This window comes from Equus caballus, chromosome 16, assembly GCF_041296265.1.
Source record: "Equus caballus isolate H_3958 breed thoroughbred chromosome 16, TB-T2T, whole genome shotgun sequence".
NCBI lineage: Eukaryota > Metazoa > Chordata > Mammalia > Perissodactyla > Equidae > Equus > Equus caballus.
Window position 1 is genome coordinate 93,954,721 of NC_091699.1, and position 12,691 is coordinate 93,967,411.

The 12,691-nt window shown below is 37.0% G+C and overlaps 1 protein-coding gene across 7 annotated transcripts in view; it reads left to right on the forward strand.

The window, feature by feature from the left end:
• The window catches only part of RNF13 (ring finger protein 13), a 158,433-nt gene that overhangs the window by 40,432 nt on the left and 105,310 nt on the right, over window positions 1-12,691 (forward strand). The gene's annotated exons all lie outside the window — the stretch shown is intronic.

Below are 12,691 nucleotides of genomic sequence, written 5' to 3' on the forward strand. Positions count from 1 at the left end.
GATTGCTTTAGGTAGTATGGACATTTTAACTATGTTTATTCTTCCAGTCGATGTACATGGAATCTCTTTCCATCTCTTTATGTTGTCATCAGTTTCTTTCAGGAAGGCATTGTAGTTTTCGTTGTATAGATCTTTCGCTTCCTTAGTTAAATTCACCCCAAGGTATTTTATTCTTTTTGTTGCGATTGTGAATGGTATTGTGTTCTTGAGTTCTTTTTCTGTTAATTCATTATCAGAGTATAGGAATGCTACTGATTTATGTAAGTTGATTTTATACCCTGCGACTTTTCTGTGGTTGTTGATTATTTCTAAAAGTTTTCTGATGGATTCTTTGTGGTTTTCTATGTATAAGATCATGTCATCTTCAAACAGCGAGAGTTTCACTTCTTCCCTCCCTATTTGCATTCCTTTTATTGCTTTCTCTTGCCTAATTACTCTGGCCAAAACCTCCAGCACTATGTTGAATAAGAGTGGTGATAGAGGGCATCCTTGTCTCATTCCTGTTCTCAGGGGGATAGCGCTCAGTTTTTGCTCATTGAGTATAATGTTGGCTGTGGGTTTGTTGCATATGGCCTTTATTATGTTGAGGCAATTTCCTTCTATTCCCATTTTGTTCAGAGTTTTTATCATAAGTGGCTGTTGGATCTTGTCAAATGCTTTCTCTGCATCTATTGAGATGATCATGTGGTTTTTATTCCTCAATTTGTTGATGTGGTGTATCATATTGATTGGTTTGCAGATGTTGAACCATCCCTGTGTCCCTGGTATGAATCCCACTTGATCATGATGTGTGATCCTTTTGATGTATTGCTGAATTCTGGTTGCCAAAATTTTGTCAAGAATTTTTGCATCTATGTTCATCAGCAATATTGGCCTGTAGTTCTCTTTTTTCGTGCTGTCCTTGTCAGGCATTGGTATTAGCGTGATGTTGGTCTTGTAGAATGTGTTAGGAAGTGTTCCATCCTCCCTAATCTTTTGGAATAGCTTAAAAAGTATAGGTATTAAATCCTCTCAAAGTTTGGTAGAATTGCCCAGGAAAGCCATCTGGTCCTGAGGTTTTATTCTTTGGGATGCTTTTGATTACTGTTTCAATCTCTTTCCTTGTGGTTGGTCTGTTCAGATTGTCTGCTTCTTCTTGACTTAGCTTTGGGAGATTGTAAGAGTCTAAGAATTTATCCATTTCCTCTAGGTTATTGATTTTGTTGGCATGTAGTTTTTCATAGTATTCTCTTATAATCCATTGTATTTCTGTGGAGTCTGTTGTTATTTCTTCTCTTTCATTTCTGATTTTGTTTATTTGAGCTTTCTCTCTTTTTTTCTTTGTAAGTGTGGCTAGAGATTTGTCAATTTTATTTATCTTCTCAAAGAACCAGCTCTTTGTTTCATTGATCATTTCTACTGCCTTTTCTGTTTCAATAGCATTTATTTCTGCTCTGATTTTTATTATTTCTCTCCTGACTTTGGGCTTTCTTTGTTCTTCTTTCTCTAATTTAGTTAGGTGTAATCTGAGATTGCTTATTTGGGATTTTTCTTCTTTGTTAAGGTGTGCCTGTATTGTGATCAATTTCCCTCTTTTGCTGTATCCCATATGAGTTGGTATGGCATGTTATTGTTTTCATTTATCTCCAGATTTTTTTGATTTCTTCTTTAATTTCTTCAGTGATCCATTGCTTGTTTAATAGCATGTTGTCTAGTCTCCACATCTTTGTCCCTTTCTAAGCTTTTTTCTTGTAATTAATTTCTAGCTTTATAGCATTATGATCGGAGAAGATGGTTATTATTTCAATTTTTTAAATTTGTAGAGGTTTGCCTTGTTTCCCAGCATATGGTCTATCCTTGAGAATGTTCTGTGCACTCTTGAGAAGAATGTGTATTGTGCTGTTTTTGGCTGGAGTGTTCTATATATGTCTGTTAAGTCCAACTGGTTTAGCTTTTCATTTAATTCCACTGTTTCCTTGTTGATTTTCTGTCTGGATGATCTGTCCAATGACGTGAGTGGGGTGTTGAGGTCCCCTACTGTTATTGTGTTATTTTTGATATCTTCTTTTAGGTTTGTTAATAGTTGCCTTATGAGCTTTGGTACTCCTGTGTTGGGTGCATAGATATTTATAAGCGTTATTTCTTCTTGATGTTGTGTCCCTTTGATCATCGTATACTGACCCTCTGTGTTTCTCTTTACCTGCCTTATCTTGAAATCTGTTTTGTCTGATATAAGTATTGCAACACCTGCTTTCTTTTGTTTGCCATTAGCTTGGAGTATCGTCTTCCATGCCTTCACTCTGAGCCAGTGTCATTGGAGCTGAGGTGTGTTTCCTGGAGGCAAAAAATTCTTGGGTTTTCTTCTTTAATCCATCTTGCCACTCTGTGTCTTTTTATTGGAGAGTTCAGTCCGTTTACATTGAGGGTGATTATTGATGTATGAGGGCTTAATGCTGACATTCTGTCACCTGTTTTCCGGTTTTCCTGCATTTCCTTTGTTTCTCATCTTGTGTGTTTTGGTCTACCCATTGACTTCTGCAGTTTCTTATGTTGGGTTTCTTAGCTTTTTCCTTATTTATTTTTTGTGTCTCTGTTCTGCTTTTTTGTTTAGTGGCTACCCTGAAGTTTGTATTCAGAATCTCGTACATAACATAGTCCATTTTCTGGTGGCCTCTTATTTCCTTAGCCTAAACTGATTCATTCCCTTTCTTCCTCCCCTCCTAAATTATTATTTTCGTCTCTTATTCCAACTTATGTTGTGACTTTGTGGTTAAAGTGATAAGATTGTCTTTCTTTTTGGTGTTTTCCTTCCCTGTATCCTAATGTGATAGTGGAATATTTGCTATCCTATTCTGATTTTATTTGTCTCCTTACTCTGTGTTTCGTGACCCCTTTCTCCCTTTTTTTCTCTTTTCAGGTATGAGGGCCTTCTTGAGGATTTCTTGTGGGGCGGGGGTCTCGTAGCTATGAAGTCCCTTAGCTCTTGTTTGTCTGGGAAAGATTTAATTTCTCACTCATATCTGTAGGATATTTTTGCTGGATAGAGTATTCTTGGCTGAAGATTTGTATCTTTTAAAGTTTTGAATATGTCATTCCAGTCTTTTCTAGCTTGTAAGGTTTCTGCAGAGAAATGTGTTGAAAGTCTGGTGAGGTTCCTTTGTAGGTTATTTTCTTCTGCCTTGCCGCCCTGGTATTCTTTCTTTGTCATTCTTTTTTTTTTTTTAATTTTTTTAAAAAATTTTTTGTTTTTCTCCCAAAGTCCCCTGGTACATAGTTGTGTATTTCTTTAGTTGTGAGTCCTCCTAGTTGTGGCATGTGGGATGCTGCCTCAGCAGGGCCTGCTGAGCGGTGCCATTTCCGCGCTCAGGATTCAAACTGGCAAAGCCCTGGGCCGCCGAAGCAGAGTCCGCGAACTTAACCACTTGGCCACGGGGCCGGCCCTCTTTGTCATTCATTTTTTGCCAGTTTTACCACTATGTGCCTTGCAGTAGGTCTTTTTACATTGATATATCTAGGAGATCTGAAAGCTTCCTCCACACATATTTCTCTCTCATTCCGTAGATTTGTGATGTTCTCTGCTATTATTTCTTTAAGCACGCTTTCTGCTTCATTCTCCTTTTCTTCACCTTCGGGGATACCTATAATTCTTATGTTGCATTTCCTGATTGAGTTGGATATTTCTTGGAGATTTTCTTCATTTCTTTTTAGTCTTAGTTCTCTCTTCCTCTGTTTGGAGCCATTCAGTCTGTCTGTCTTTGATTATGCTGATTTGCTCCTCTGTGGTTTCCACACGGGCATTCAGGTAATTCGTATTTTGTTTTATCTGATCCATTGTATTTTTCATCTCTAGTATTTCTGATTGATTCTTCTTTATAGTTTCAATCTTTTTTGTGACGTAACTCCCAAACTCATTGAGTTGTTTCTCTGTATTTTCTTTTACCTCATTGAGTTTTTTGACAATAGCTATTCTGAATTCATTGTCATTTAGTTTACTTATTTCCAAGTACTCAGGACATAATTCTGTGTTTTTATTGTTTTCCTTCTGGTCTGGAGCTTTTATGAATTGTTTGAAGCTAGAATGGTTTTTCCGCATAGTGATATTATTCGGTTTCAGTTACAGCCTGTCGCCACTAGATGGGGGTTGAGAGCTGCATATTCTGAGCCCTCCGCCTTCAGCCGAGATGGCGCAGCGCAGCGCAGGTTGGGGGGGCACTTTCTCTTGCGCACAGTCAGGTGTCCTGATCAGCTCTCGCTATCTGGTCTCCTGGGGTCTTGGCTTGATGGGGTCCCCCCACACGAAAGCTTTCACCCCATTAGAGGGCTTCCCTCTAGGCTGCAAGAGCACTAGGGATTTCCTGGTGATCCTGTGGGATGCATGACCCTGCTCCCACTCCTTCCCTTACGGAGCCTCCTGCTCAGCGATCCCCATCTTTAGGGGAGGGAGGAAAGTTCTCTCTTACCCCATTCCAGCTCCTCTGACAGGGGCTCCAGCCTCTCTGCCCTCCGTGATTTGGCTGCTGTGGGTCTCCAAGCATTCCTGTGCTATTCAGATATTTTTTGTTGGAATATGGTTGCTCCTTTTTGTTGTATGTTGGAGGGGAGAAAGTCCCAGGCAAGCTCACTCCGCCATGATGCTGACATCGCTCCAGTGTTGTAGAGTTTTAAAGGAGTGATTCGATACTTTTACCTGGGGCAAGCTCTGTGTTTTCAGTAATAGGTTTTAACTGACTGTTTTGGCAGGAAACTTGTCCAGAAAACCTTAACTTATTCATTTATGTATGTATGTATTTATTTATTTGTATATATAGACCCTGTCGCTGTGCCTCAGATCAGAAGGGAAGATGTATGGTATCAATATGTTCCCTTAAGTCTAAATACCCTGTATGGGACCTGGCAGTGAAATATTGTACATTGTGGTCATTGTGCAGAGTTAGACACTGAGAAGGAGTTCATTACTCAGAGTACCCAGTAAACATTTCAGAAGGTCTTTAACCTCAAGGTTTGGTGTGGTAGGCCCATTCCTTCCCCTCCCATGCCAAAGGAAACTTACATGCAAGTGTTGCTGTTTTACCAGGTGCTTGCCAAGACCTTGTATTGTCAGTATTAAATTTCTCCCAGCCTGATGGATACGAAATGGTATCTTATTGGTTTTAATTGGTATTTCTTGGATTGTTAGTGAGACCAAGCATCTTTTTATAGGATTATTAGTGAAGCAGGTTTCTTCTAGTTTGAATTGTGTTTCTTTTTTGCCCATTTTTCTATACACTAATCCTTATATTTTCTCTCTGTGCTTGCTTTTTAATTTTAAGTTGCCTTTGAAAATTATGCCTGTTTAAATTTTAATGTAGACCTCTTTTTTGATATTTTGCATTTTCTGTGTCTTAAGTAAATCCTTCCTTACCTGAGGTCTTGAGATATTTTCCTCCAAAAAGTTTGTAAATTTTTTCCACACCCCCCACTCCGTGCTTAGGATGTCTTTATTTTCCCATTTTATGTCCCAATATTTTCTTTATTGTATAGTGTAAAAGCCCTTGTTTTTAACTTGAAATGAATAATCAACTATTAAAGCATCATTATTGAATAGTCACGATATTATCTACATTTACACTATACAATAGTGTAAAAGCCCTTGTTTTTAACTTGAAATGAATAATCAACTATTAAAGCATCATTATTGAATAGTCACGATATTACATGTAGATTTGTAATGCCAGCAAGGTCTCCTTCTAGACTCTCTGTTTGTTATCAGTATAGTTGGAATAATTTAGTACACATTAAAGGCCAGTCTCAGGAAGATCAAGCTTTTCTAGGTTTCTTGTTTCTGTACTTTTAAGAAGTGCCTTGATAGGTACAGGAGATAATGATGATTACTAAAGAACTCAAACAAGCTTTATGTCTCAGAAGGAAGCCTTGATCAGTAGTCCTCGCATCATATTTCCTTGTAGAACTATCAATGGCAGATCTTGTTTTCAGCAAAATACCTTTTGGGCTAGATTTGCCGTGATCATTGTATACAGTGTTTTTGTAATCTGGTACTCAACATATGTTCTTTATGTTGATGAGGAGGGGACACAGAGGATGAAGGTCATGGGATGCAGATTTGTCCTTGACTGTAGCATTCTTAATATCCAGAACAAAGGTACAAAGAAAGGGTTTTCCTTATATGATATATGATTTATTTCTCCTTATCATTATTCTTAAATCAGTGCCCTACATAATTATCAGTTAATTTTCCACAAACTTGACTTATTTGTGGAAAATTACTTTATTAGTTAATTTTAGGATTCTTTTAGAAGAAGTGATTTTGTTTAATGCAAAGGCTTGAGATTAGAAGAGCAATTTTCTTTTCCTAGTGAAGGAAAATGCAAATATTATAAGGACATGTGGTTGTCTGGATGGCTCATTGGTGATACCTCCTGTACTTTCTTTGTAGAGAAGATGCTCAGTACCAGCTATGGTATTTTCCCCCCAGAACTCTTGACAGTTTTGTGAAGAAGTCTTCATTAAGGCTGAATGTACTTGCCTTCCTCACTCTTAGGAAGTGTTCACTGTTGAAATATCACCTTCAGTTTGTAGACTAAAATAAAGGTCAGAGTTCCGTTTTTAAAAGATAAATAAGGAAATAGCATCAGTAAAATAAGGAGGAAAACCACCAGGCTATGCATAAAATAGGAATTCTAAACTCTAAAGACATTTTCAAATGCACAGAGTTAGATGGTATAAAAAGAATGCTTCTTCAGTGGATTTTGAGCTTCTGAAATAAACCTTTTCCTGTTAATTTCAAAAGTAATGATTGCTCATTCATTTGTTAACTGAATCAGGGAATATAGTGTTTCATTAGATGTGGAAAATAAGAATTATTTCATCATGACAAGTTATCACTTACAGAAGTGTGGATGTAGGGAGAGAGAATAAGCGGGAGGACCTGAAAGGATGCATGGGAAACTCTACAGATATTCCACCCATCTTACCTGGAATTCCCCAAATCCAACCTGGGTTCTTCTCCTTTGTTCCACGTCTGGGCCCGAGTCTCTTCCACCTTCCTTGGACCCACCTGCATTGTTCTATTTAGTCTCGTACCATCTTGGATGTAGAGGAGGCTTAGGTGTCTGATCTCATAAATCCACATCCTTCCCCCCTTCCCTGTTTCATTACTGGGTGTCTTTGTTGTTCACTTAGTAGTTTTCATTAGATTTTCTTGCTGGCTTTCTCAATTTGATATGGTGAAAGAGTAATTTTTTATTCTTCTGCTTATGAAAAAAATATTTTCCTGATTATAAGAGTAATATATGCTCACCATAAAAATTAAGATGATACGGAACATGTATAAAGAAGAATATGAAAACCATACATAATTCTGCAACCGAGAGATTATAGTAGTAGACATTTGGTATAATTATGTGATTTTTATAGACACATTTGTACCTTCATTTTATGCATTTATATATGCTATTTTGCACTTCTTCAAATTTGGCAATATCACGGCATATCCAATATCATGGATGTCTTTTCATATAAAAACATATGCATTCATATCATCACTAGAAATTCTGCAATTTATTTCAGTCCTTGAATTGTTACACCATGATGTAACCAAGCCCTGTGTCATGGGACATTTAGATCGTTTTCACTTTTTAAAAATTATGAAATATTTTAAACATGGAATAGAGTAAGGGACTAATAGAATATCCTGTATACCTACTACCTAGATGTTAATATTTTGCTGTTTTTTAAAAGAGGAAATAGAATGTTCCTGGAACATTCTTTTTATCCTTCCAAATTGTATTCCGTTTTCTCCCTCATCATTGATAATCATTATCCTGAAATTTATGTATATCTTTCCCATTTATGTTATAAAACACTTTTTACCTTATATATGCATCTGTAAACATTGCTGTACCTGCTTTTAAATTTTGTTTGGTCTGTTTTAAACTTGCTTTTTTCATCCAACACTATATTTGAAATTTATATGGTCTTCATTCATTTTAACTGTTGCATAATACTCCATTTTATGAATATGCCACACTTTATGTTTTCATTGTTTGTTGGCAGATATGTAAGATGTCAGTTTTTTTTCTGCATTGAACATCCTTAAAAATGTCTCCTTGTGTACATTATAGCCAGATGGCACTTCACGTTCATCAGATTAGTGAAAATAGAGAGTCTAACAATATCAATGGCTAGCAAGTATATGGTACACCGGTATTCTTGTATATTACTGGTATATGAGAGTGTCTGACCACTTTGGAGAGATTTGAAATATTCTCCTCCTTCTTTAAGTGATAATTTGCCGTAATGAAATAATTCATTTTTTCCATATTTAATATATTTTTTATTTCATTTAATAAATGAGTCAGTGATCATCACCTTTGAAATTAACAGAAGAGCTAATACCAGTTCCAGCATCATTATTATTTTTTGTTGCTCTCCCTCCTTCTATTTACTGGTACTACCCCTTCTTGTCAGTTGCCGTTCTCTTTGAATACTGAATACTGAAATAATTCCTTAGCTAGGATCTGACCATTTCCATCAGTAGTTTTCACTTCTGACCCCCTTAAGCAGATTGATAACCAGATTGTAATCAACTTTAGGTAAGCAGATTATGTTCAGCTGTGACTGAGTTATTATGATGACAAATTGTAAATGGTAAATGATGTGGTAAGTAATGAAGGCTTGAAGTCTTTGTTTCTTTTTCATAAAATGATATGTTTTTGACTTCATCACCAAAGAATTCCTTTTATTCAAGATTCACTTTTGTTTGTAAAACTGAAGGAGAATTTTTCTGTTGCCTCTTAATTTTTCACAGATTTACTCTCCATAATTGTTTCTGAACTCTTTTGCTATCAAAGATTTTCTTAAGAATTCTGTAATTGATTAACACATTTAAAGCTTTTATGATCTTAGAGGACTTGTCAGGTACTACAGAATATAAAATATGAATAAATATTCCGTACTAGCATGGACTGACTGTGGCAATTTGGAAGGCCGTCTTAGAGGATGTGTATTTCCAGCGTAAGCTCAATCCATCTAGACTTGTTCTTGTTGTTAGAGAAACTGTCGTGTTGGATGTAGCAAGTCCTACAAGTGCACCACAGTCTTTTGAGCTTCTGATTTTCTACTTTGTTGGTTCAGTGTTTAGATTGGAGTGACAGGGTTTGATTGTTTCTGAAGGATGATAATGATGTGGTTATGATGGTGGTATGCTGTGTAGCAGATTAGCTAGAAGGCATTGTCCACCAGAGGGCACAGTCGTTTTGTTTTCTAAAATGTCAAAAGATATGTTCATTGAGTGAAGCCTTATCTGTGTGTGCTGAATGAAAAGCACATACCAGATGGCCTTTTCTTCAGAGAGCTTGAATATCATAAAATCAAAATCCTGACAGACAACTACTTCTGTGTTAAGTAAAACTCAAGGCTACAGTCTTTAAATTTTAATCAATTATGTTATTTTTAAGAATTAACTTCAATAATAGAAAAACCAAAGGATTGTCAACCAGATGTTATGGTTTCTCTTTATTTAAATCTTTCAACGTCAATTTGAGTGAAAAAGGAATTATTGATCTTATTTCTAGCTTTATGCTGGACACCGTGATTTATTGGCTTCTTTTTTCTTTTTAATGATAAGGTCATTAGCATACTATTTATGTCTGCAGAATAGTTTGGGGTAGTTAACTTTGGGAGGAGATATTTGTTAATTTATATGTAAATGTGAAATTCTATTTGCAATCAAGTTAATTGAATTTTGATGACGTAAAGAAAGTTATAGTAGATGCTTTAGCCAGCACTGGTGGTCTAGTGATTAAGATTTGACACTGTCACCACCTCGGCCTGGGTTTGTGTCCTGGTCAGGGAACCACACCACCCGTCCGTTGGTTATCATACTGTGGTGGTGTGTGTTGTTGCTGTGATGCTGAAAGCTATGCCACCTGTGTTTCGTATACTAGCACGGTCACTCATGGTGGACAGGTTTCAGCAGAGCTTCCAGACTAGACAGACTAGGAAGAAGGACCTGACCTCCCACTTCCAAAAAAATTGTCCATGAAAACCCAATGAATAGCAATGGAGCATTGTCTGATACAGCGCTGGAAGGGGAGAGGGTGGCGCAAAACTGGGCATCTTTCAGCTGTGCTGTCCACAGGGTCACTAGGAGTCGGAATCCACTCAGCAGCACTAACAAAGATAGTAGATGTTTAACAAGATAAATTATATCTAGATGGGATAGCCAGTATTCTAAAACCAACTCAAAAGGGGAACAAGCAAAAACAAGAAAGTATCTCCATAAGATAAAACATCTTTTCTGCTGTCTTCAAAAATAGTGTATCACTGGTTACAGTGAACTGGAGCCTTGTGTTTTTAAGATGACATGGTATTAGGTCATATATATATTCAACAGATACTTTTTTGGGTAAGAATTTAACCAACAACATTAACAATAAACACGGGAATATTTAAGATACAACCTAAGTCATGCTAAAAACCATCTAGTTCATAGACGTGACTTACGTCCTTATCTTTTTTAATAACAACTTTACTGAGACATAATTCATATACCATACAATTCACCCATTTAAAGTGTATGTTTCAATAGCTTTTAGTATATTTACAGAGTTATGCAACTATTACCACAATCAATTTTAGAACATTTTCATTACCCCAAAAAGAAACACCATTCCCATTAGCAGTCATTCCCTATTTCTCCCCGACCCCGCCAGCTCTTGTCCTAGGCAATTGTTAGTTTACTTCTGTCTCTATAGAGTTGCCTATTCTTGACATTTCATTTGTAAATAGAATCATGTAACGTATAACGTTTTGTTTCTGGCTTCTTTTGCTCAGTGTGTCTTCAAGGTTCATCTATCTTGTAACTTGTTATCAGTGCTCTGTTCCTTCTGCTGGCTGATACCATTCCATTGTATAGGTATACCACATTGTGTTTATCTCTTTATCAGTTAATAGACATTTGGGTTGTTTTCACTTTTTTGCTATTATTGATAATGCTGCCATGAACATCTGTGTATGTGTTTTTATATGAACATGTTTTCATTTTTCTTGAGTATATACTGAAGAGTGGAATTGTTGAGTCATATGGTAACTCTATGTTTAACCTTTCAAGGAACTGCCAGGCTGCTTTCCAAACTGCCTGCACCATTTTTAATTTCCACCAGCTGTGTATGGGGCTTCCAGTTTCTCCATGTTCTTATCGAACTTATTTTTCATCTGTCTTTTTTTTTATTATAGTCATTCTAGTGGGTGGCATGTGGGAGCTCATTGTGGTTTTGATTTGCATTTCGTTAGGGATTAGTGATGTTGAGCATCTTTTCACGTACCTATTGTCCAGTCGTGTTTCTTCTTGAGCTTTCCTACACTCTGTTTCAAGTAAAGTCAGTTTCTTTGGGAAGAGCTTTGGAGGTCTTTGTTCTTATGGACTGCCTCTCCCAATGGACGGACTTTCTGAGTCGTTGCTCTGGAACTGGCTCTATTCAAAATGTGTCAGCCTCACTGGTTTTCTTTCTAATCTAGGACACTGCCTGTACAATTAGTATTTCCTGTGCCTGTTCTTCCAGCGCTACTGTCTCTGTATCTACTGGATGATTGCCTAGCATAAAGATAGGTTTTCATTTTTCAGTGACACCCTGCCTTATGTGCAGTGTGCTGGCTGGAGTGGTTGTCTCTGCTCTTCTCTGTTTGCCTTTCGCAGCATGGATCCTCTGCCCTGCAAGTGAGCAAAGGCGAGGGTGTTCAGGGCCCCCGTGTTCTTGGCCTGTGCACTTTGCCACTTTCACTAGGAGTTTAGCCTTTGCAATTTGGAGCTGGAGAGGATGAGAAATGGTGGTGACCTTCCCTTCCTCTGAGATATCATATTTCTTCACTGGGAGCTGAGGGGAGAAGGACCCTGTTGTCTCTGCCACTACGGTCAGAGCGGAGCTTCCATCTTATGGAGCTAATGGGGTCTGGGCAGTGGGTTGTGGCTCATGTGCTACAAACTTTTGATTTTCTTGTCTCAGTTCTCCTTTAGCATAAATTTCGCTTCAACCTAATAACTACCGTTCTTGGTTTAACATAGTGGTTGTGTCAAATGAATTGATTCTCCTAGTCCTTTGAAACAATCTCTTTGATAATAAGGATATTCTTTCATGTTCTCCTCTTTTGTAGAGATACTGTTGCACTATTAAGAAGATTTCTAAGCTGAGACTTCTTTGTATGATATACTTTATAAAAATTGAGTGATTACCAACTCTATCAAATATTCTGGACGTGTGCATATCCAAGATGATTGTAATTTTGTGGGAGTATTTTCTCTCAATTCTTTCTGAACAATTTTACCAATATAAGTAGATATAAGAGCTGTATTTAGTATTTATAAATTGAAATGCTGATAAATGTAAAACCAGGAGGAGAATGTTACACGATGTACTCAAGAGCAACGAGTACTGTATTTTACTTATTTCTGTGTAGTACAGTGTCTGGCATACAATGTAAATTTCTTGAAGCCAGAATCTTTATCTCTGGAAGTGTCTGGCTTATAGTAGGGATTCAGTAAATATTTGTTCAGTGAGTGAGTATATCAGTAAAATAAAGAAAGCTGCAATTAATCCTTCAGATTGACCTATTGGGAATAAATTATGAAGTAGGAAATGGCCAAGATGTCCCGGAATATATTGACCAGTTTGTTATCTCATGTGTTTCTTAGTGTTCTTTAGTGAGCATGAAAAGC